General features: G+C 44.0%; 1 protein-coding gene across 3 annotated transcripts in view; it reads left to right on the top strand.

Annotated features, from left to right (window-relative positions):
* The window catches only part of TAB2 (TGF-beta activated kinase 1 (MAP3K7) binding protein 2), a 115,830-nt gene that overhangs the window by 41,706 nt on the left and 48,311 nt on the right, over positions 1 to 25,813 (top strand). For all 3 annotated transcript variants that reach the window (XM_056566766.1, XM_056566765.1, XM_056566763.1), the window contains exon 2: positions 7,521 to 7,567. The gene's annotated coding sequence lies outside the window, so the exon portion shown is untranslated. The remainder of the gene's footprint in view (positions 1 to 7,520; positions 7,568 to 25,813) is intronic.

Below are 25,813 nucleotides of genomic sequence, written 5' to 3'. Positions count from 1 at the left end.
TGTACATGTATACAAATGTGGAAAGTCATAATATTCATTAAAAAGTGCAGTGTGCAGTAAAATAAATTTCTCGGGCGCTTCATTGGGGGACACAGGACCATGGGTATATGCTGCTTGCCACTAGAAGGCTGACACGAGGCAAAAAAACAAGACAGCCCCTCCCGGCAGGATATACCCGCCTCCTGGCTCTGAGCAACTCTGTTTTAGCTTGGAGTCAGCAGGAAGCAGACACGGGTCTGTAGCTTTATTTTTTTTTATTTTTTCCTAGTTTCAGTTTCTAGTTAGATTTTTCTCTCCTTTTTTTTTTTTTTTTTTTATAGTGTGGCAACAGGAGGCATGGCGCTGCCTGATTCCTCCCCCCCCCCCCCCCCCCCCCCCCCCACACACACACACACACACACACACACACACACACACACACCTGCGAGCTAGGGGCACGTGCATTGCTGAATGGGCTCTTAACCCCTCCTTGCCATCAGCCAGTGCTTGGAGGTGTACCCTGGGTCCGGTTCCCCCGTTTGCCAGCTGGTTCTGGCTTAAGGCAGGTGGCCCTAGCTGGTCGAAGACTTCATGGGTGAGTATGCGCAGCTTTATGTGGGTGAGTTTGTCCTTCCCTCCCTTCCCTTCTATCTCTTGAGTGGGGCCCCTTTCTTCCAGTGGAAGGGGAATCTGTTTTCTGGGTAGGTAGGGGTTAACTTGCCCTTTCCGCAGTACTCATGGTACTTCCTGGTGGGGCCCCTGTCCCTGCATGGGGCCCACGGCCCTTCCTTTCCTCGGGTTCCTCCGGGCCACGGGTGAGGCACCCACTTTAGCCCACGGCTTGGGCTTTCTAGTGTTTCCGCCCGCTCCGGCCTCCGTTCCTGTGCTCCCTCTAGTACTACCTCTGTACTGCCGGAGGTTTCCTCTGTTGCCGGGCGGTGCTTCCTGCTCGGCGACCTCCGGCACTCTTGTCTGGTTGGGCCGTGGGCAGTGTAACTAATCTAGGCCGTGGCTCCTGCCTACCCATAGCTTTGCCCACCGCTCCTCCTCTCATGGGCCGGCCTGTCTTATCGCGCCGCAGGGGCTATATTTCTCCTCCTCCTACTTCTCTCGTCCTATAGGGGCCAAGCGCGCGTTCCAGGGGTCAGGATTTCTCCACTCCTGGGGCTGCGCATGCTTCAGGAGTCAGTTGGCCTCTCCTACTACCCTGCTCCAACGTGGACCTTCAGGGCTCCTGGTTTGCACAGCTCAGCAAAGCCTCTCTGAAGCCTCCCCGTGCTACAGTCTGCTCCTGCTGCTACTTCAAGACCTGCATCTTTCTGGACACAGGACCTAGGTGAGATCGCTCCTTGTCGGTCTGTTGTCTGACTTACTAGTGGCCTTCATGTCCGAGACGGAGGCAGTCGGGGACATCTTCCACCAACAGGACCCAGGAACTTCAGGCGCGGTCCCTGCAGTGGCCTTCCGCCGTGTTCGGCGGACTCCCCAAATTTTCAGCTCTCACACGAAATTTGACTAGCTGTAGGAAGTGACCTTGAAGCCTCCAGACAAATGCTTCCATAGGTCTAAGAAGCTCCGTGCTCTCTCTCCCTTTCCTCAAGACCTGGTGGCGAAGTGGTCTTCTCCTTCAGGGGACTCTCCTGTGCCTAAATCTACTACCCTCCCGCTGCCTGATGCCACCTCCTTTTAAAGACCCTCCTGATAAACATGTTGAAAATTTGGCAAAATTTGCCTTTGAAGCGGCAGGCGCGGTCTTGTCGCCAGCTTTTGCCTCTACTTGGGTTTCCAAAGCCCTCTCGGTCTAAGCCCGGTAAGTTACACCAGGGGATTTTAGCAGGCGCCTCCCCTGGTGATTTGGCGGAGCTAGCTCAGCAGATCGCTAATGCCGGGGACTACATCTACTCAGCCTCCTTGGAGTCTGCTCGCTGCACTGCTTTTGCCTTGGGCAATCTGGTGGCCCTTCGGCGTTCCATTTGGCTTAAAGCTTGGAATCCTGATGCGGCTTCAAACCGCTCCCTTGCTGAGCTGCCTTTCCTGGGGTCTCGTCTCTTTGGTAAACGTATAGATGAGATCATATCTGAGGCTACCAGGGGCAAGAGTTCCCTCTTACCCCAAAATCGGCCGACGTTCGGACTCACGGTGGAAGGCTTCCTCCTTTTCGCCCCTTTCGTTTCTCGGGCCGCCAGGACAAAACTGCAGCCCCTCAGGATAAGAGGGCACTCTTTCAAGACTCGTTCCTCCTGGAAGTCGGGGCTCCAATCCAACTTGCCCCTCTTACAAATCTGGGACTCGCAAGCCTCCCACTGCCTGAAGGTGCACCCCCATCCGAGTAGTTTCCTTGGGTGGGTGATCGCCTGTCCCTCTTTCGGGACATTTGGCTGGTACAAGTTCAGGATGCGTGGGTTTGAGAGGTCGTATCCCAGGGCTATCTAATAGCATTTTCCTCTATTCCCCGGGATCGTTTTTTCCGGTACCACCCCTCCCCCCCCTTGATCTCCCGCTCTTGCTGCAGCTTTTCAGGTGGTCCTTCGCACCCTTCTGGCCCAGTGTGTTATCGTGCCGGTCCCTGCTTGGGAACGTTTTTCACGGTTCTACTACAATCTCTTCGTTTTTCCCAAGAAGGACTGCACTTTCTGACCTATTCTCGATTTGAAGCTTCTAAACCGGCATGTGCACCTACGGCATTTCCGGATGGAATCCTTGCGGTCAGTGGTCGCCTCCATGGATCTGGGGGGGGGGGGGGGAAGAGTTCCTCTCATCAGTGGACATACGGGACACCTACTTACATGTTCCTATTTTTCCGGCCCACCAGCGGTCTCCTGTTCCTTCGGGTCATTTTCAGTTTGACGCCCTATCCTTCAGCTTGGCGACTGCTCTCCGAGTCTTCAAGATGCTGGCAGCAGTAGTAGCTCTCATCCACTCTCAGGGTGTCTCTGTCCTCCCCTAACTGGACGACTTCATCAAGGCACCCTCCCTGGAACAGAATGGGGTCAGCCTCAACATCAACTGCGCAAAATCCAACCTGTCCCAATTTCTGACTTTTCTCGGAATCCGCTTCGCCACAGCGGCAGCCTGTCTTAGTCTTCCGGAGGACAAGCTCCAGGAGTTGTCGGGGATTCGCTCTCTTTGGCAACCGGGTCTGGTTCCTGTCCGTGCCTGCAGGTCTCTCCTGGGCAAGATGGTGGCCTCCATGGAGGCAGTCCCATTTGCCAAATTTCGGTACCGCCCTCGCCAGTGGGCCATCCTCTCTGTGGGATAAATCCCCCTTTTCTCTTCACTGCGGTATCCAGCTTCTGCCCCTAGTTTGCCGCTCCCTCCTTTGGTGGCTTTGATCGCCTCCTCCGAGAAGGTTGCTCCTTTCTACCTCTCAACTGGACTGTCCTGACCACAGGCCAAGCATCCTCGGCTGGGGAGGTGTCTTCCGGGACAGGACTGTTCAGGGCCATTGGACCCGTCGGAGTCCGGTCTCCCCATCAACATCCTAGAGCACTGTGCGATCTTCCTGTGCCTTCTTTACTGGAGTCTCATATATTTCGGGGCCTTCCGGTGCGAGTGCAGACGGACAAAGCCACTGCCGTGGCATCAATCGTACATCCATCGCCAGGGTGGCACGCGCAGCTCGGCGGCCATGAAGAAGGTGTCGATCCTCTCCAGGGCAGAGCTTCACGTTCCGGATATATCGGCGTTGCACATCCCTGGGATCGATAATTGGGAAGCGGGAATGGCGGGCCTATTTCCGCTGGTGTGAGGCCCGTTCTTTTTCCCACCTCTTTTTCATTGCCGACCCTCTTATCCTTTTTGCAATCGGGACTAGAGACGTCTTGCCTTCAGTTCAATCAAAGGGCAGGTTTCGGCACTTTCCTCTCCCAACACGCTCTTGCGTCCGACCTTCATGTACAGACATTTTTGCTGCGTGTGGCTCACGAGGTTCCTCCTTTCCGGTCCCCCACTGCTCTTTGGGACCTCAACCTTGTTCTGGATGCTCCTCAGGGTTCTCCGCTTTGAGCCTCTTGGTCAGGTTTCCCTTCGCTTCCTTTCCTGGAAGGAGGCCTTCCTTGTCGCGGTGACACCCATTCACCATATGTCTGAATTGGCTGCCCTCTTGCCGTTCCCCTTTCCTGGTGCTTCACCAAGACAAGGTGGTCCTTTTGGCTGGTGCCCTCCTTTCAGCTCAAGGTTGTCTTTTCACCTGAACTAAGATTGTTACCTTCCTTCTGCCCATCCCCTTCTCATCCACGGGAGCGTTGGCTTCACAAGCTGGACTTGGTTTAAGCGGTGTGACTTTTTCTGCTTCCTGTTTCTCCAGCTGTCTGACACCGCCATTCTGTTTGCTTAATAAAGAATAATCTGAAGCTTCCACCTGGGAGAGTACGTCTACATTTTCTTCATTACATATATTTGGATTTACTTCATAGTTTCGGCACTGAGCACCATACGGATTGGTTTTGCTTCATACTCTTACACTTGTGGCTGCCCGTTTGCCATGCTGCAGCAGTGCCGGACTCTATTCCTTTTTCCTGTTTTATTTACAAATCTTTTTTTAACTTTCTGGTACCAGTTGATTTGAAAAAAGTTATCCCTTTAAGTCTGCAGAGCAGCCTTTGAGCAGATATTGAACAGCAAAGAATTATGGGAGATTCAATATTTAAAGCAGGGAGTGAATGCAACACTGGGTCATATAGTATTGGAATGTAATGCAAGGTAAACCTATTATCTTATGTGTTATAACTACCGTATATCTAAGATCTACGCTGTTAATGCATTAAAATAACTGTTACTTACCTTACCCTCTGTCCCAGTGTAGATACCCCTTTCTGCCCCTGATTGCGCTCCGTTACTTAAAATTTGTCAAACACTGATCCCAGCCAAAATAAATAAATAAATGCTACAGTAAAAAAAAAATTTGGCTGTAGATGGAAGTGCTTCTGAATAAGCCTGAATATCCTGCTGTTGACTTAAAGGGGTACTCCGCCCCTGGCATTTTATCCCCTATCCAAAGGATAGGGGATAAGATGTTAGATCGCCGCGGTCCCGCTGCTGGGGACCCTGGGGATCGCCGCTGCGGCACCCCGCCATCATTACTGCACAGAGCGAGTTCGCTCTGTGCGTAATGACGGGCGATACAGGGGCCGGAGCAGCGTGACGTCATGGCTCCGCCCCTCATGACATCACGGCCCGTCCCCTTAATGCAAGTCTATGGCAGGGGGCGTGACGACCACCACGCCCCCTCCAATAGACTTGTATTGACGGGGGCGGGCCGTGATGTCACGAGGGGCGGAGCCGTGACGTAACGATGCTCCGGCCCCTGTATTGCCCGTCATTACGTGCAGAGCGAGTAATGAGTAATGAGGGGTGCTGCAGCAGCTATACCCGGGGTCCCCAGCAGCAGGACCCCGGCGATCTGACATCTTATCCCCTATCCTTTGTATAGGGGATAAGATGTCTAGGGGCGGAGTACCCCTTTAACAGTTAGTCCAGGTTCACATGAGCATTATACAGATGCAATTTTACATCCACGTTACGACTGCAAGTCTAGGCCTGACTGCAAATCATTTTTGTGCTGTCAGTCTGGGTCATTAGACCTGTGATCGAGCAGGGACTTGTAGCCATAATGTTAGTGCAAAAATGCTTCTGCTGTGATTGTCTGAATTCAGCCTTGAATGGGTTTTCCTGGGAAGATACATGGGTTACCTGGGGCTGACCTCCACAGATCAGCAGCTCCTTTTAAGGTTTATATTCAGGCACAGAGGAATATCTGAACATGGGGGCAATGTGAGGAGCCTTACTTATGAGGTTATACCAATGTGTATACATGTGATTTAGGTTAATTTACAGTATTTAATTATGCATCTAAAACATAAAGATATGCAAGCCCTAACAGTCTTGTGTGAGCAAATTTTAATAAAACCTATGTACTGCTGTCACCACCATTGATCAAAGGCATGTTGTGTGTACTTTACAACATCTTTGTTACAGCAGCGAAAATGTTCTGTTTGGAATATTTTTTTTCTTTTTGCAGTGTTTAGTGGCAACTTTCTTCTTTCATTAGAACTTTACTCATAGGTTGTGAAATTTACATAGGAGTAAAATAAAAAAATTTGTGTTTGGCAAGACAGATCTCCACTAATTATGTTACCAGCACATCTAGTGATTTTGTTTTTGCGGTCTTAATGTTTTGTTTTTTATTGATATCTATTCTGGTTACAAAAAAAAATTATCGGAGAAAGTATGCAGTCTTCGTTTCCCATAGTGTAAGTCAGTGTTTCCCAACCTTTTTCGGCTCTGGACACCCCTCGAAAAACATTTTGCAGGGAAGAAAATTACGCTCTGTGCAATATCTATTTATCTGTGGGTATGTAGTTTACAGTGCTGCTTATACAGCAACTCACAAATTACTACTTCCCTGATCAGCGCCGTTCCTTTCTCTTCTCCTTCTGGTCCGGGCTATCATGTCCATTTCTTCCAACCACAACTCTACACCGTTAAACCTGCAAAACAAACCTATTAGGCTCCGTACTTTACCAGCATCAGCCTCCAGATTCCCCCTTTACAAGTGAAGAGGAATACAGGGGTGTAAAGGGGTAACAGGGGTGTAGAAAGGTCTGCATGTGTGACAGAAGGGTGTAGAAGAGTTTACATGGGAGACTGGGGGGGTGTACATGGGAGACGGGGATGGATGGATGTAGAAGAGTACATGGGTGACAAGGATGTGGTCGGAGGGCTCAACATGGGTGACAGGGGGATGGACAGGGAGGACAGGGGTGAATAGGGGGATGGCAAAGGTGGACATCGATAACAGGATGGTGGACAAGGTGTTAAGAGGGGTGGACAGGAGTGCCAAAGGGACAGAGGGGTGAATAGGGGGAGAGGACATGGGTGACAGGTGTAGACTGGAGGGTTGGACAGTGGGGTGAACATGTGACAGGAGGGTGGACACAGGAGATATGGGGGTGAACAGGGATGACAGGAAGGTGGACAAGGATGACAAAGGTGATAAAAGAGGGGTGAATAGGTGGGGGGACATGGGTGACGGGGTAGACTGGGGGGCGGACAGGGGGGTGAACATGAGTGACAAGGATGGATGGGGTGAACATGGATGACAGGAGTGGACATGGGTGAGAGGGGGTGGGCAGTGTTAACAAGGGGTAACAGGGGTGGAAAGGGTGTCGTACCTTAAGCAAGCCATTTTTCTTCACTACACCGGAACGGTAATCCGTCAGAGCACCGCCAGGGCACTCACTCACTGGGCCGCAGGGAGATGCTGTGTGCGCACGCACAGCAAAGTGCACTCATACTTCCCTTCCCCCTGCGGTGCCGTGAGTCACAGGCGCGCAGGCCGGGGCAGAACATTTTGAAATAAAAATTTTGACTGCAAAATCCTGCGGCACCCCGGTTGGGAATCACTGGTGTAAATATAGCAAGTTTCTGTGCATGTGATTAGATGTAATGTCTATTAAATTGTTTAATGCAAACAAATTTAGTGCAATCTAATGTGTATTGTAAGTTATTTACTAATCTTGGTTTTATTTTTATTATTGTAGAAAATGCGGTGAGGGCATGCATCTAAAAGTCTACAAGGGCACTTGAGGTAACTCCTGTAACCTAAATATTATTGGTGTGAAATTCTCATTTGTTATATGCTTGGCTTCATTCCCAAACTACTTGAACATCTCTTAAATCTACCCATACAATAGCAAAGTTGTTTAAACCATGTCTGCTCTTTGGCAACTAAGCTTCATCAGATTTCCCTTTTAGGAGTTTATCAATTCTATATTTAGAGTTGTTTGCATATAGAAAAATGTAGTAAAAGGCTAGAATTTCAATTACTTAAAGTGGCATCTAACTGTACAGTATATATAAAGAAATTGTACCATGTCACAGTATACTAGTCAGCTGGTGTGTTAGTGACTGGGGGGTGGATGAGTTCATTAAAGGAGTACTGTAATGGAATATAACTTATCCCCTATCAGCCGCCTCGTCATGTGGGGACAAAAAGCCCTCTTTGGGGGAGGGACAGACCCCCTGCAATCTATAACTTATCCCCTATCCTTAGGATAGGGGATAAGTTATATTGCACTACAGTATTCCTTTAAGTAGAGGCAGAGCTACACCAAGACACTTCTATCCTAAAATATTATAAACTTCCAGAGTTTCATGAGCAGGATAACTCCAGGTACCATTTGTGTGCCTCCCATTTAAAGTCAATGGCTGACCGAATTTATATAGCTTTTTGAACTATATGTCTCTGATATATTCGGTCTCTCTCCTCACAAATCATTTTTCCATACAATATGCAACAAAAACTAAATTAAGAAAGTCATAAAATAAATACATTGGGGGAGATTTATCAAAACTTGTCCAGAGGAAATGTTGCTGAGTTGCCCATAGCAACCAATCAGATCGCTTCTTTCCCTTTAACAAGGCCTCTGCAAAATGAAAGTAGCGATCTGATTGGTTGCTATGGGCAACTCAGCAACTTTTCCTCTCGACAGGTTTTGATACTTTTCCACCTACACTATTTTTATAGGACTAATGAGGGGAGAGTTATCAAAACCTGTCCAGAGGAAAAGTTGCTGAGTTGCCCATAGCAACCAATCAGATCGCTTCTTTCATTTTGCAGAGGCCTTGTTAAAGGGAAAGAAGCGATCTGATTGGTTGCTATGGGCAACTCAGCAACTTTTCCTCTGGACAGGTTTTGATAACTCCCCTCATTGGTCCTATAAAAATAGTGTAGGTGGAAAAGTAAGAGGTTAGGTTTCCACACGGGTTTTTTTTCCTGACTGTTTTTTTTTTTTTTTTTTTTTTTTTAAACTTATTGCAGTTTTTGAGCCGAAATCAGAAGTGTATTCAAAAGGAATGGGGAAATATAAAGGACTGACTTATAATTCTCATTCCCACTGGACCCACTTCTGACTTTGGCTCAATAACTGCAGTGGCAATTTTCTTAAATTATTATTTTTTTTTTTTTATACTAAAACAGATCTCATGCAGGCCTTTAAATCTGCACCTGACAGATGTATTGAATTTGTTGGCAAATAAGAACTATTCGACTCATCTAGTCAGCCCAATATTCTAAATACTATTAGACTACTAAATACTAATTCCTGGCCTTATCTTATATGAAGGATAGCCTTATGCCATGGTTAAACTGATATTACTGCATAAATTTTCATCCTTCTAATTTTAAAATATTCTCTTGTGCTAATGTCTAATTTTAACCCCTTAAGGACCCATGACGTATGCATACGTCTCCGCACCCTGGGCTTTAAGGACCCATGACTTATGAGTACGTCCTGGCGTTTTCCGGGCAGAGATCGGAAGCGGATGCCTGCTGAAATGCTTCAGCAGGCATCCAGGGCAAACGCCGAGGGGGCCATGTAGGCCCCCCATGTCGGCGATCATCTCAAATCGCCAAGGAAAATCGCCCCTGCGATCTGCGGCGATACCGGGCTGATTGGGTCTCTGGGACCTGACAGCCCGGTAATTTTGCATGATCCTGGTTGTCACACACCTCCTCCAATCCCCTGCGATTCCTCGGTTAGCTAACCGACCAATCGCAGGGGGGGGGGGGGGGGGGTTACTTCCGGAGGACACGGCGGGAGATGGGGGAGTGCTGGGGACCGGCCCCGTTACTTACCTCGTCCCTGAAGACCCGGATCCCGCCGGCGGAGGCAGCGGCGACAGGTGAGCCGATCTTTTGCGTCGCGGGACCTTTGCAGCAGTCCAGACCGCCGTAAAGCGATCTGGACTGCTCCATCTGGTCCCCTTACACTACAACTCCCAGCATGCCCAGACAGCCCTTGGCATCCGGGCATGCTGGGAGTTGCAGTTTTGCAACATCTGGAGGTCGCAGTTTTGGGACCACTGTGCCCTTCCAGATGTTGCAAAACTACACATCCTCAGCATGCCCTTACTGTCCAGGCAGGCTGGGAGTTGTAGTTCTGTAACATCTGGCCCTTCAGATGTTGCAGAACTACAACTCCCAGCATGCCTGGACAGTTTTGTCATACTGGGAGTTGTAGTTTTGCAACATCTGGAAGGGCACAGATTGGGAACCACTGTATTAGTGGTCTGCAAACTGTAGTCCTCCAGATGTTGTATAACTACAACTCCAAGCATGCTGGGAGTTGTAGTTCGGCAACATCTGGCTCTAAAGATGTTGCCAAACTACTACTTCCAGCATGCCTGAGAATGTTTGGGAGTAGTGGATATGCAACAACTGGAGGCACACTGGTTGGGAAACATTGTCTGTTTCCTAACTCAGTGTTTCCCAACCAGTGTGCATCCAGCTGTTGCAAAAGTATAACTACCAGCATGCACTGATAGACTGTGTACAGGGTACATTCACATGGGCAGGGGGCTTACAGGGAGTATCAGGCTGCAAGTTTGCGATGCAGCAAATTTTGCGCGGCAGCTCAAACGCGCAGCGGAAAACTCTGTAATCCCCCGCCCGTGTGACTGTACCCTAAAAACATTACACTAATACAAAATTAAATAAAAAGTAAAAAACACTACATATACACATACCCCTACACAGCCCCCCTCCCCAATAAAAATGAAAAACGTCTGGTACGCCACTGTTTCCAAAATGGAGCCTCCAGCTGTTGCAAAACAACTCCCAGTATAGCCGGACAGCTGTTGACGGTCCAAGCATGCTGGGAGTTTTGCAACAGCTGGAGGCACCCTGTTTGGGAATCACTGGCGTAGAATACCCCTAATTCAGGCCTCAAATGCACATGGCGCTCTCACTTCGGAGCCCTGTCTTATTTCAAGGCAACAGTTTAGGGCCACATATGGGGTATCGCCGTACTCGGGAGAAATTGCCTAACAAATTTTGGGGGCTTTTTCTCCTTTCACCCCTTATGAAAAGGTGAAGTTGGGGTCTACACCAGCATGTTAGTGTAAAAAAAGTGTTAAAAAAAAATATATATATATATTTTTTACACTAACATGCTGGTGTTGCCCTATACTTTTCATTTTGACAAGAGGTAAAAGGGGAAAAAAGCCCCCCAAAATTTGTAATGCAATTTCTCCCGACTACGGAGATACCCCATATGTGGGCACAAAGTGCTCTGGGGGCGCACAACAAGGCCCAGAAGGGAGAGTGCACCATGTACATTTGAGGTGATTTGCACAGGGGTGGCCGATTGTTACAGCGGTTTTGAGAAACGCAAAAAAAACTAAACCCCACATTTGACCCCATTTTGGGAACTACACCCCTCACGGAATGTAATGAGGGGTGCAGTGACAATTTACCCCCCACTGGTGTCTGACGGATCTTTGGCACAGTGGGCTGTGCAAATTAAAAATTTTGTACAGCCCACTGTTCCAAAGATCTGACAGACACACGTGGGGGGTAAATGCTCACTGTACCCCTTGTTACATTCCTCAAGGGGTCTAGTTTCCAAAATGGTATGCCATGTGGGGGTTATTTTGCTGTCCTGGCACCATAGGGACTTCCTAAATGCAACATGCCCCAGAGCAAAATTTGCTCTCAAAAAGCCAAATATGACTCCTTCTCTTCTGAGCATTGTAGTTTGCCCATAGTGCACTTCAGGCCAACTTATGGGGTACCTCCATACTCAGCAGAAAATACCCCCCAAAATTTGTAACCCCATCTCTTCTATTAACCCTTTCAAAAATGTGAAATTTGGGGGGAAACACACATTTTAGTGAAACTTTTTTTTACATTTTTTTTACATATGCAAAAGTTGTGAAACACCTGTGGGGTATTAAGGCTCACTTTATTCCTTGTTATGTTCCTCAAGGGGTCTAGTTTCCAAAATGGTATGCCATGTGGGTATTTTTTTGCTGTTCTGGCACCATGGGGGCTTCCTAAATGCAACATGCCCCCCAAAAACCATTTCAGAAAAATGTAATCCCCAAAATCCCGTTGTCGCTTCTTCCTTTCAGCGCCCTTCTGCGCCCGCCGAACAATTTACATAGACATATGATGTATGTGCTTACTCGAGAGAAATTGGGCTACAAATATAAGTATACATTTTCTCCTTTTACCCCTTGTAAAAATTCAAAAATTGGGTCTACAAGAACATGCGAGTGTAAAAAATGAAGATTGGGAATTTTCTCCTTCACTTTGCTGCTATTCCTGTGAAACACCTAAAGGGTTAAAACACTGACTGAATGTCCTTTTGGATACTTTGGGGGGTGCAGTTTTTATAATGGGGTCATTTGTGGGGTATTTCTAATATGAAGACCCTTCAAATCCACTTCAAACCTGAACTGGTCCCTGAAAAATTGTGAGTTTGGAAATTTTGTGAAAAATTGGAAAATTGCTGCTGAACTTTGAAGCCCTCTGGTGTCTTCCAAAAGTAAAAACTCGTTAATTTTATGATGCAATCATAAAGTAGACATATTGTATATGTGAATAAAAAATAAATATTTGGAATATCCATTTTCCTTACAAGCAGAGAGCTTCGAAGTTAGAAAAATGCAAAATGTTCAAATTTTTCGTCAAATTTTGGGATTTTTCACCAAGAAAGGATGCAAGTTACCACAAAATTTTACCACTATGTTAAAGTAGAATATGTCACGAAAAAACTATCTCGGAATCAGATTGATAACTAAAAGCATTCCAGAGTTATTAATGTTTAAAGTGACAGTGGTCAGATGTGCAAAAAACGCTCTGGTCCTAAGGTGTAAAATGGCTGGGTCCTTAAGGGGTTAAAGGGGTACTCTGGTGAAAAACTTTTTTTTAAATCAACTGGTGCCAGAATGTTAAACAGATTTGTAAATTACTTCTATTAAAAAATCTTAATCCTTCATGTACTTATTAGCTGCTGAATACTACAGTGGAAATTCTTTTCCGTTTGAAACACTGAGCTGTTTGCTGACATCATGAGCACAGTGCTCTCTGCTGACATCTCTGTACATTTTAGGAACTGTCCAGTACTAGGAGAAAATCCCCATAGCAAACATATGCTGCTCTGGACACTTCCTAAAATGGACAGAGATGTCAGCAGAGAGCACTGTACTCGTGATGTCAGCAGACAGCTCTGTGTTTCAAAAAGAAAAGAATTCCCGCTGTAGTATTCAGCAGCTAATAAATCTAGGAAGGATTAATATTTTTTAATAGAAGTAATTTACAAATCTGTTGAACTTTCTGGCACCAGTTGATAAAAAAAAAAGTTTTTCACCGGAGTACCCCTTTAATGACCAACGACGTAATTGTATGTCCTGGAGCAGCGGTACTTTGCGCACCAGGGCGTACATTTACATCCTGTACATGACCGCGAGCATCAGTGATGCTCAGGTCATGCACGGCAGGTCCCGGCTGCTGATAGCCAGGGACCCGCCAGTAATGGCGGACATCCGTGATCGCGCAGATGTCCGCCATTAACCCCTCAATAAAGATCACGGCATCTGCAGCAGTGCGGTACTTTGCATGGATGATCGGATCGCCCACAGCGCTGCCGCGGGGATCCGATCATCCAGCATGGTGGCCGGAGGTCCCCTCACCTGGCTCCGGCCGTCTCCCAGGATCACCGATAATACTGAGCAGTGCTGTGTCCTATACATAGCACTGAATAGTATTGGCAATCAACTGGGGACATAAAAAAAAAAAGTCAAACGTCCATTTTTCCCATTTTACCCCCAAAAAAGCATAATAAAAATAATTAATACACATTTGGTATCGCCGCGTGCGTAAAAGTCTGAACTATTAAAATATATTGTTAATCATCCTGTACGGTGAACGGCGTAAACGTAAAAAAAAAAGTACAAAATTGCTGCTTTTTTGTCACATTTTATTCCAAAAAAATGTATCAAAAATTTATAAAAAGTAAAAACTAAGCAAAAGTGGTGCTGATAAAAACTACAGATCATGGCGCAAAAAAATGAGCCCTCATACCGCCCTATATACGGAAAAATGAGAAAATTATAGGTGGTCAATTAGGGCAATTTCAAACATACTAAATTTGTTAAAATGGTTTGAGATTTTATTTTTTTTTTAAGCGGTACAATTATAGAAAAGCATATAACATGGGTATCATTTTAAACATATTGACCCACAGAATAAAGAAAACATGTCATTTTTACCGGAAAACGTACACCGTGAAAACAAAACCTTCCAAAATTTGCTAAATTGTGGTTTTCTTCTCAATTTTCCCACATAAATAATATTTGTTTGGTTGCGCCGTACATTTTATGATAAAATAAGTGATTTAATTACAAAGTACAATTGGTGAAGCAAAAAACAAGCCCTCATATGGGTCTGTGGATGGAAATAGAAGAGTTATGATTTTTATAAGGCGAGGAGGAAAAATAAAAATGCTAAATAAAAATGCAAAAATAAAATAGGTCTGGTCCTTAAGGCCAAATTGTTCCGGGTCCTTAAGGGGTTAAAGGGGTTATCCAGGAGAATTTTTTTTTTTTATATATCAACTGGCTCCAGAAAGTTAACCCCTAAATGTACGTCCTGGTGAGGTGGTACTTAACGCACCAGGACGTACATTTATGTTCTAAGCATAACCGTGAGCATCGGAGCGATGCCCGGATCATGCGCGGCAGGTCCCGGCTGCTGATCGCAGCCAGGGACCCGCCCGTAATGGCGGACACCCGCGATCCCGTGGATGTCCGCCTTTAACCCCTCAGATGCCGTGATCAATACAGATCACGGCATCTGCAGCATCGCGGTCACTAAAATGGATGATCGGATCGCCCGCAGCGCTGCTGTGGCGATCCGATCATCCAGCACAGCAGACTGAGGTCCCCTCACCTGGCTCCGCTGCCTTCCCGGTGTCTTCTGCTCTGATCTGCCTTCCCGCAGAGCAGAAAATGACCGATAATGCTGATCAGTGCTGTGTCCTATACATAGCACTGAGCAGTATTAGCAATCGAGTGATTGTTATAAATAGTCCCCTATGGAGACTATTAAAGTGTAAAAATAAAAGTAAAAAAGATAGTTAAAAAAAAAATTTGAAAAACCCCCTCCCCCAATAAAAACGTAAATTTGTCCCATTTTCCCTATTTCACCCCCAAAAAGTGTTAAACATTTTTTTTATATACATATTTGGTATCGCTGCATGCCTAAATATCTGAACTATTAAAATAAAATGTTAATGATACCGTACGATGAACGGCGTGAACGTAAAAATAAAAAAAATTTATTCCCCAAAAAATTAATGAAAAATGGATTAAAAGTTCTATATAAGCAAATATGGTATCAATAAAAAGTGCAGATCATGGCGCAAAAAATGAGCCCTCATACCGCCGCTTAAATGGAAAAATGAAAGTTATAGGTGTTCAAAATAGGAGGATTTTAAATGTACTAATTTGGTTAGAAAGTTAGCTTTTTTTTTTGTTTTTTTTGTTTTTTTGCGCAACAGTAACAGAAAAGTGTGTTATCATGGGTATCATTTTAATCGTATTGACATAAAGAACACGTCATTTTAACCGTAAATTGTGAGGCGTGAAAACAAAACCTTCCAAAAATAGCAAAATTTAGGTTTTCTTTTTAATTTCACCACACAAATAGTATTTTTTTTGGTTGCGCTATACATTGTATGGTAAAGTGAGTGATGGCATTACAACGGACAACTGGTCGTGCAAAAAACAAGCCCTCATACTAGTCTGTGGATGAAAATATAGGAGTGATTTTTTTTAAATTTTTTTTTTTGAAGGCGAGGAGGAAAAAAACTAAAACTTAACAATTAAATTGTCTGAGTCCTTAAGGCGCAAATGGGCAGCGTCCTTAAGGGGTTAAACAGATTTTTTAATTCTATTAAAAATCTAAATCCTTTCTGTACTTACAAGCTTTTTCTAAGTACTCTGACGCCTGTTTCGGGAACTGTCCAGGGTAGAAGCAAAACCCCATAGCAAACCTCTCCTACTCTGTGCAGTTCCTGAGAAAGATAGGGGTCACCAGAGAGAAACGTTGTCAGATAAAGAACAACTCAACTTCAGCAGCTGATAATTATTGGAAGGATTAAGATTTTTTTTAATAGAAGTCATGTGCAAATCTGTTTAACTTTCTGGAGCTTTCTGATATGTAAAAAAAATATTTTATTGGATAACCCCTTTAAGGTCAAAATGGGCTTCGTCCTAAAGGGGTTAAAGGGACTCTGTACGTGTTTTATCTGTCAGAGTTAATGCGGACGAACTGACGTTAAATGAGTGCAAATTTGCTACAATTTGCGGTCCCTTTCTGGACATACACGTTGTATAATGCTGCTTTGTATAGTGGAAAACGAACAAATTAGCAATGCAGCATATATCGGAATGGGAACATGGATCAGAGTATGTTTCAAAGCTTATTTTACTATAACGGTTTATTCGGTTTAGTGTGGGTGAATTTCCACAGCAAAAAAATAGCTTTGCATTGATCAGTGTTATCACACTGCGTAGAAACGGAAGCCCCCAAAAGTTACAAAAGGCATTTTTTCTTACATTTTGTCGCACAATTACTTTTTTTTTCCCACTTCGCCGTGGATATTTAGGTAAAATGACTAATGTCACTGCAAAGTAGAATTGGTGGTGCAGAAAATAAGCCATAATATGGAATTTTAGATGCAAAATTGAAAGCGTTATAATTTTTAGAAGGTGATGAGGAAAAAATTAAAATGCAAAAACAGAAAAACCCTTCGTCCTTTAGGGGTTAAGATTTACTTAATTTACAAATCGGTTTAACCTTTTGGCACCAGTTGATTTGAAAATATGTTTTCTACTGGAGTAACCTTTAAGGGGTTAAAACAAATGTATCCATGTTTTTTTTTCTTAGCATTTTCTGATTTTTTTTCCCCCCACTTTTAATTTTTCATGTACATTATGGGACAGCCATCTTTGTTTTGAACAGCATTTAGGGATCTGATTTAGTGCATGCCCCATGGACATAGACGACAATAGACTGAAGCTGTCCCTTTGGGGTAAATTCTGTGATCTATCTTCTGGTGTCACCTTTTTTCTGTACTTCTGTGTGTGATAAGAGGACACTGCTGTAAAAGATATGTACAGAAGAGAAAGTCTAACTTAGTTTTAGCTTTAGTACTCAAAATGAAAACGATGCAACATTTTAGGATCGTTTTAAAACAGATGGTAAAATGGAAAATACGTAAACAAAATATAAATTCTTGTAAAATATGTTTAACATATCAACTTTATTGAAACAAATAGGTTACTTTCTGATGACACATTAACCCCTTAAGGACTCAGCCCATTTTGGCCTTAAGGACTCAGACAATTTAATTTTTACGTTTTCATTTTTTCCTCCTCGCCTTCTAAAAATCATAACTCTTTTATATTTTCATCCACAGACTAGTATGAGGGCTTGTTTTTTGCGCGACCAGTTGTCCTTTGTAATGACATCACTCATTATATCATAAAATGTATGGCGCAACCAAAAAACACTATTTTTGTGGGGAAATTAAAACGAAAAACGCAATTTTGCTAATTTTGGAAGGTTTCGTTTTCACGCCGTACAATTTATGGTAAAATTGACATGTGTTCTTTATTCTGAGGGTCAATACGATTAAAATGATACCCATTATTACATACTTTTATATTATTGTTGCGCTTAAAAAAAAATCACAAACTTTTTAACCAAATTAGTACGTTTATAATCCCTTTATTTTGATGACCTCTAACTTTTTTATTTTTCCGTATAAGCGGCGGTATGGGGGGCTCATTTTTTGCGCCATGATCTGTACTTTTTTTTGATACCACATTTGCATATAGAAAACTTTTAATACATTTTTTATAATTTTTTTTTAATAAAATGTATTAAAAAAGTAGGAATTTTGGACTTTTTTTTTTTTTTTTCGTTCACGCCGTTCACCGTACGGGATCATTAACATTTTATTTTAATAGTTCGGACATTTACGCACGCGGCGATACCAAATATGTCTATAAAAAATGTTTTTTACGCTTTTTGGGGGTAAAATAGGAAAAAACGGACGTTTTACTTTTTTATTGGGGGAGGGGATTTTTCACTTTTTTTTTACTTTTACATTTTTTTTACATTTTTTTTTTTTTTTTTTTACACTTGAATAGTCACCATAGGGGACTATTCATAGCAATACCATGATTGCTAATACTGATCTGTTCTATGTATAGGACATAGAACAGATCAGTGTTTTCGGTCATCTTCTGCTCTGGTCTGCTCGATCACAGACCAGAGCAGGAGACGCCAGCAGCCGCACGGAGAAAGGTGAGGGGACCTCCGTGCGGCGTTATGAATGATCGGATCCCCGCAGCAGCGCTGCGGGCGATCCGATCGTTCATTTAAATCGCGCACTGCCGCAGATGCCGGGATCTGTATTGATCCCGGCACCTGAGGGGTTAATGGCGGACGCCCGCGAGATCGCGGGCGTCTGCCATTGCCGGCGGGTCCCTGGCTGCGATCAGCAGCCGGGATCAGCCGCGCATGACACGGGCATCGCTCCGATGCCCGCGGTTATGCACAGGACGTAAATGTACGTCCTGGTGCGTTAAGTACCACCTCACCAGGACGTAAATTTACGTCCTGCGTCCTTAAGGGGTTAAAGAAAAAGGCTTTAAAGAAGTGTCTGCTACTAACAATAGCCCCACACACACTGGCAGACATTACTTATTTTATAACAATATGACCCCCTCCCCGTGTCTATTTCACTGCACATACTGACCTCTGCTCGTGTTCTAGCTGATTGGGAATCGTGATTTCACCGCTATGGTCCCGATCAGCGCGACTGAGATGCTGGGAAGCTTTTACTTTCATTTTAGACGTGGCAATCAACTTTGAATGATGCGTCTAAAGGGTTAATAGCGCAACACACTATTAGCCAAGGGTCCCGGCTTTCATTAGCCGCTGGGACTGACCCGGTATGGCGCTGGGTCACGGTGTGACCCCGTGTTTTATACCTGGCGCAGGGCGTACAGGTACCCCCTGCGTCCTTAAGAGGTTAAATTCCAGTACTTATCAGCTACTGTATGCTCAAGAGAAAGTTGTATAGTTCTTTCCAGTCTGACCACTGTTCTCTCTGATTCCACCTCTGTCGGTGTCAGAAAACCTTTCCTGCTCTGGACAGTTCCTATGGGGCATTTGCTCTTGCTCACAACCTTTCCTGACATGTACAGAGTTGCCGAAGCAGAGAGTACAGTGGTAAGACTGGAAAAAACTAAACCACTTCCTCTGGAGCATACAGCCGCTGATAAGTACTGGAAGGCTTAAGATTTTTAAACAGTAGTCATTTACAAATCGATTTGTAACTTTCTGGCACCAGTTGATTTAAAAACATTTTGTTTTCCACCAGAGTACCTGTGACCTCCCCAAACATTCTGACTTGTTAATAACCCCTGAAATCTTAGGGTGCCTTGAGTCTAGGAGTGTTTATATTTAATGAATATTCCTCCTCCCATATGAGTTCAGTAATAGAGGGGAGTACAAAAATAAATCATTACAGTACTGTGTGTGCTGATGTTGCAATTACAGCAGCTAATAGCTATAGGAGGGTTATGGGAGAGCAAGCGAGTGCCGCACCAGATCCCAGCTCAGTCTGAAGTAGATTCCACAGGAATCAGGGAGTTGATTGCTACTTTACTATTCAACCCCTCTACAAGGTCATTAATGAATATATTAACCCCTTGAGGACCAAGCCCATTTTCACCTCGTTTTTTCCTCCTCTCCTTCTAAAATCCATAACTCCTTTATATTTCCACGTACAGACGACCCATATAAGGGCTTGTTTATTGCGTGACCAATTGTACTTTGTAATGGGAAATTTGGTGGTAATATTGGGGGTAAAATGGGGAAAAACTGACAATTTTCATTTTTATTGGGGGGAGGGGATTTTTCACTTTTTTTAAAAACTTATTTTTACATTTTTCAACTTTTTTTTTAAACACTTTTTATGTCCCCATTGGGGACTATCTATAGCAATCGTTTGATCGCTAATACAGGGCAATACTATGCATAGGACACAGCACTGCTCAGTATTATCGGTGATCTTCTGCTCTGGTCTGCTCGATCACAGACCAGAGCAGAAGACCCCGGGAGACGGCCGGAGCCAGGTGAGGGGACCTCCGGCTGTCATGCTGGATGATCGGATCCCCGCGGCACGGGCGATCCGATCATCCAATCAAAGTGCCGCAGATGCCGTGATCTGTATTGATCACGGCATCGGAGGGGTTAATGGCGGACAATGTCGTCCATTACGGGCGGGTCCCCGGAACCTGCCGTGTATGACGCGAGCACCCTTCCGATGCTCGCGGTCATACACAGGACGTAAATGTACGTCCTGGTGCGGGAAGTCCCGCCAAACCAGGACGTACATTTACGTCCGTGGTCGTTAAGGGGTTAAGGACCAGGTCAATTTTATTTTTGCAGTTTCGTTTTTTCCTTTTGGAAATATAAGAGTTATGGATTTTAGAAGGCCATCTACAGACCCATCAAAGGGCTTGTTTTTTGCGTGACCTATTGTACTTTGTAATGAAACCTCTAATTTTACCATAAAATGTACGGCGAACCCAAAAATACATTTTTTTTTAGGGAGGAAATTTAAATGAAAACTACAGTTTTGCACTTTATTCTGTGGGTCAATACAATTAAAATGATACCCATGGCTAGATACTTTTTATATTTTTGTACGCCTTAAAAAAAATCTAAAACTTTTTGTACAGTCAGTAATCTAAAATCACCCTATTTTAACCACCTATAACTTTTTCTTTTTTCCGTGTATAGGGCAGTATTAGGGCTCATTTTTTGCACCGTCATCTGTACTTTTTATCGATATCACATTTGCATATATAAAACTTTTATATAATTTTTTATGAATTTTTTTTATCAAATGTGACAAAAAAAGCTGCATTTTTGGACTTTTTAAAATGTTTTACGTTTACGCCGTTCGTGATCATTAACATTATATTTTGTCAGTTCGGACATTTACGCACGCGGCAATTTTTTTATTTAAAAAATGTATGCTTTTTGCGGGTAAAATGGGGAAAACTGACAATTTTTATTGGGGGGAGGGGATTTTTAACTTTATTTTTTTTACTTTTTATTTTTTAATTTTTCAACTTTTTTTTTTTTTACACTTATGTCCCCATAGGGGACTATCTATAGCAATCATTTGATTGCTAATACTGTTCAGTGTTATGCATAGGACATAGCACTGATGATACTGATTAGTGCTATCTCCTGCTCTGATCTGCTCGATCTCAGACCAGAGCAGGAGACAGGTGAGGGGACCTCTGTCTGCCATTACAGATGATCGGATCACCGCGGTAGCACTGTGGTCGATCCGGCCATCTATTTTATCGTGCACATTGATGCAATCTGTACAGATCACTGCATCTGGGGGGGTTAATGGCGGACATCTGTGCGATCGCGGATGTCTGCCATTACCGGCGGGTCCCTGGCTGCTGATAGCAGCCGGAACCTGCCATGTATGAAGCGAGCACCACCAAAACCAGGCATACATTTACGTCCGTGTTCATTAAGGGGTTAAATAGAACAGGACCCAAGACTGACCCCTGTGGTACCCCACTAGTAACAGTCACCCAATCAGGATAAGTACCATTAATAACCACCCTCTGTTTCCTATCACTGAGCCAGTTACTTACCCACTTACACACATTCTCCCCCAGCCCAATCCTTCATTTTATGCACCAACCTTTTGTGTGGCACTGAATCAAATGCTTTGGAAAAATCCAGATATACGACATCCAGTGATTTCCCCTGTTCCAGTCTGGAGCTCACCTCCTCATAAAAGCTGATCAGGTTAGTTTGACAGGACCGATCCCTCACAAAGCCATGATATGGGGTCATACATTTATTTTTATTATGTTACAGAACTTCAACTCCCAGCATGTCTGGGCAGTCTAGGCATGCTGAGAGTTGTAGTTTTGGAGCGCTACCGTTTGGCCACCACTGTATAGTGGTCTCCAAACTGTGCTCTTGCAGATGTTGCAAAACTACAACTCCCAGCATGCCTGTCGGCAGTCTGGGCATACTGGGAGCTGTAGTTTTGAACAACTGGAGGCACACTGGTTGGGAAACATTCTGTTTCCTAATTCAGTGTTTCCCAACCAGTGTGCCTCCAGCTGTTGCAAAACTATAACTCCCAGCATGCACTGGCAGACCATGCATGCTGGGAGTTGTTGTTTTGCAACAGCTGGAGGCACAACTGTTGGGAAACACTGAGTTAGGAAAAAGACAATGTTTCCCAACCTAACTCAGTGTTTTGCAACCAGTGTGCCTCCAGCTGTTTCTTAACCACAACCCTCAGCATGCACGGACAGCCAAAGGGCTTGCTGGGAGCTGTAGTTTTTCAACAGCTGGAGGTTTGCCCCCCCCCCCCTTCCATTCACACAGGCGGGGGTTTACAGTTAGTCTCTCGCTGCAAGTTAATTTTTTGCTGCAGCTCAAACTCACAGTGGGAAGCTCGCAGTAATCCCCTGGCAGTCTGAATGTACCCTAAAAACACTACACTACACTTACACAAAATAAAGGGTAAAACACTACATAAACACATACCCCTACACCAGCCTGTTAGTGTAAAAAAAATTTAAATAAAAAAAAATGCATTTTTACACTTACATTCTGGTGTTGGCCCATGCTCTTCATTTTCACAAGAAGGAAAAGGAAGAAAAAAAAAATAAGAATTTGTTACCCAATTTCTCCTGAGTACGGAAAAAGCCCATATGTGGACGTAAAATGTTCTGCGGACGCACAACAAGGCACATGAGTGAGAGCGCACTATGTACATTTGAGGTCTAAATTTGTGATTTGCCCAGGGGTGGCTGATTTGACAGCGGTTCTGACATAAACGCAAAAAAAATACCCACATGTGACCCCATTTTGGAAACTACACTCCTCACGGAATGTAACAAGGGGTATAGTGATCCTTAACACCCCACAGGTGTTTAACAAAATGTTGTCAAAGTTGGACGTGAAAATGAAAATTTTTATTTTCTTCACTAAAATGCTGATGTTATCCCAAATTTTTCATTTTCACTCGAGGTGATCGGAAAAAAGCCCCCCAAAATGTGTAACACCATTTCTTCTGAGTATATAGTTACCCCATGTATGTACATAAAGTGCTCTGCGGGTGAACTACAATGCTCAGAAGAGAAGGAGCGCCATTGGGCTTTTGGAGAGTGAATGTGTCTGGAATTGAAGGCCATGTACATTTACAAAGCCCCCATGGTGCCAGAACAGTGGAACCCCCCCACATGTGACCCCATTTTGGAAACTACACCGCTCACGGAATGTAATAAGGGGTACAGTGAGCATTTACACCCCACAGGTGTCTGAAAGATTTCTTGAACAGTGGTCCGTGAAAATGAAAAATTTCATTTTTCATTTGCTTAGCCCACTGTTCCAAAGATCCGTTAAACGCCAGTGGGGTGTAAATGCTCACGGCACCCCTTATTGCATTCTGTGAGGGGTGTAGTTTCCAAAAATGAGGTCACGTGGGGGGGGGGGGTTCCACTGTTCTGGCACCATGGGAGATTTGTAAATATACATGGCCCCCGACTTCATAGCAAAATTCTATCTCCAAAAGTCCAATGGCGTGCCTTCTGTTCTGAGACCTGTAGTGCGCCAGCAGAGCACTTAACATCCACATAGGGTATTTTCTTAACCGGGAGCAATTGAGATTCGAATTGTGGGGTCCATTTTCTCCTATTACACCATGTGAAAATGAAAAATTTGGAGTAACACCATCATTTTAGTGTTAAAAATCAAATTTTCCATTTTCGTCCAACTTCAACGCAAAGTCGTCAAAAACCTGTGGGGTGTTAAAGGGGTTATCCAGCATAAGGTGATTTTAGTACGTACCTGGCAGACAGTAATGGACATGCTTAGGAAGGATCTGCGCTTTTCTTGGGCTAAATGGCTATGCTGTGAGATTACCAGAATACTGTGGTTAGCTTTCTCTGAACTTGTATTTCCTGTTTTCAGTTTTCTTGTTTGCCTACAAATCCCATGATACCATTTTCCTCCTTCCCACACATCAGCCACCCCACCCATTGAAACATAAATGAGCTGGAGAGCTGTGGTTTTCAATCAGAGTGCCTCCAGCTGTTGCATTACTTGCAGATTGCCCTCTCCACCCATTGAAGCAGACAGGCTCCCTGTCATCAGCTGACTAGTGAGTCAGGTCTCGACCGCATTGCAAGCTGGGAAAATTCCGAGGCAACAGTGATTTTGTATGCTGTTAAAAATAAATATTGGGGTGAAAATCGCATAAGAATTGTGAGAAAACCGTCACACACAGGAACACACACTATATTATGAACTACACTAACTTTACAGCCCCTGTAGCATAGTCAAATAAAAAAAATCCCGGAATACCCCTTTAAGGCTCACTATGCACCTTGTTACGTTCCTTGAGGGGTGTAGTTTCTAAAATAATATGCCATGTTGTTTTTTTTTTTGCTTCCTAAATGCAACATGGCCCCCAAAAACCATGACAGCAAAATTCGTTATAAAAAAAATCCTACAGTTGCTCTTTCCCTCTTGAGCCATGTTGTGAGCCCACAGAGCACTTTGTCAACACATGAGGTATTTACGTACTCGAGAGAAATTGGGCTACAAATTTTGGGGGTCTTTTTCTCCTTTTACCACTTTTAAAAATGAAAAAATGGGGCTACAAGAACATGTTAGTATAAAAAAAATACAGATTTAGATTTTTCTTCTTTACTTTGCTGCAATTCTTGTGAAACACCTAAAGGGTTAACACATTTTTGAATGTCATTTTGAAAACTTTGAGGGGTGCAGTTTCTATAATGGGGTCATTTATGGGGTATTTCTCACAAAGGCCCCTCAAATCCTGTTCAAACTTAACTGGTCCCTGAAAAATTCAGATTTTGAAATTTTGATGAAAATTTTGAAAATTGCTACTATACTTTTGAAGCCCTCTAATGTCTTCAAAAAGTAAAAATAGGTCAATTTTATGATGCCAACATAAAGTAGACATATTGTATTTGTGAATCAATATAAAATGTATTTGAAATATCTATTTTCCTTACAAGCAAAGAGTTTCAAAGTTAGAAAAATGCAAAATTTTCAATTTTTTCATGAAACGTTGTGATTTTTCACCAAGGAAGAATGCAAGTATCGACAAAAATTTACAGCTATTTTAAAGTACAATATGTCACGAAAAAACAGTCTCGGAATCAGAATAATCGGTAAAAGCATCCCAGAGTAATTAATGCATAAAGTGACAGTGGTCAGAATTTAAAAAAAAAAGGGCTCAGTCCTTAAGATGAAGAAGGGCTGAGTCCTTAAGGGGCTAAAGGAAATTGGTCGTCTGTTCACCCACACTAAACCAATACACTGGGTTATAGGGTGGGTGCACAGGAGACCAATGAGGGCATTTTGGGTTAAATGCGTACCTGCATGAATATTCATTGTCGCGGGTCACGTGAGCGCTGCGTTGACTGAGCGCTCACGTGACCCGCGACAATGAATATTCAAATTAAGCAGACAGGCCCACCTCCAGCACGCACAATTCACTGGAGATTGAAGATCTTCAATGGAACAGATCTCCCGAGTGCAGGTACGTATTTAATCCATTAACCCCTCATCTGTCTCCTGTTCACCCACACTATAATCCAGTGTATTGGGTTTAGTGTGGGTGAACAGATGACTGTTATTCTTTAGATATGGATACATATTAGCGATCGACCGATATCTGTTTTTTAGGGCTTTTGACCTTTTTACCGTTACCAAGGTAATTGCCGATACAGATAATGCCAAAATTGTGATTATCGGCCGATAATATCGGCCATACCGATAATCTGTCGATCCCTAATACATATGCTCACCATTTACTCCACAAGGCATCCTAGCTGATTTTTTTTTCAGAGCCTTATAACTCCCATAAACAGCCTTTGAAAATAC

Source organism: Hyla sarda, chromosome 3, assembly GCF_029499605.1.
Source record: "Hyla sarda isolate aHylSar1 chromosome 3, aHylSar1.hap1, whole genome shotgun sequence".
Lineage (NCBI taxonomy): Eukaryota > Metazoa > Chordata > Amphibia > Anura > Hylidae > Hyla > Hyla sarda.
This window is presented reverse-complemented; position numbering and strand designations above follow the sequence as displayed.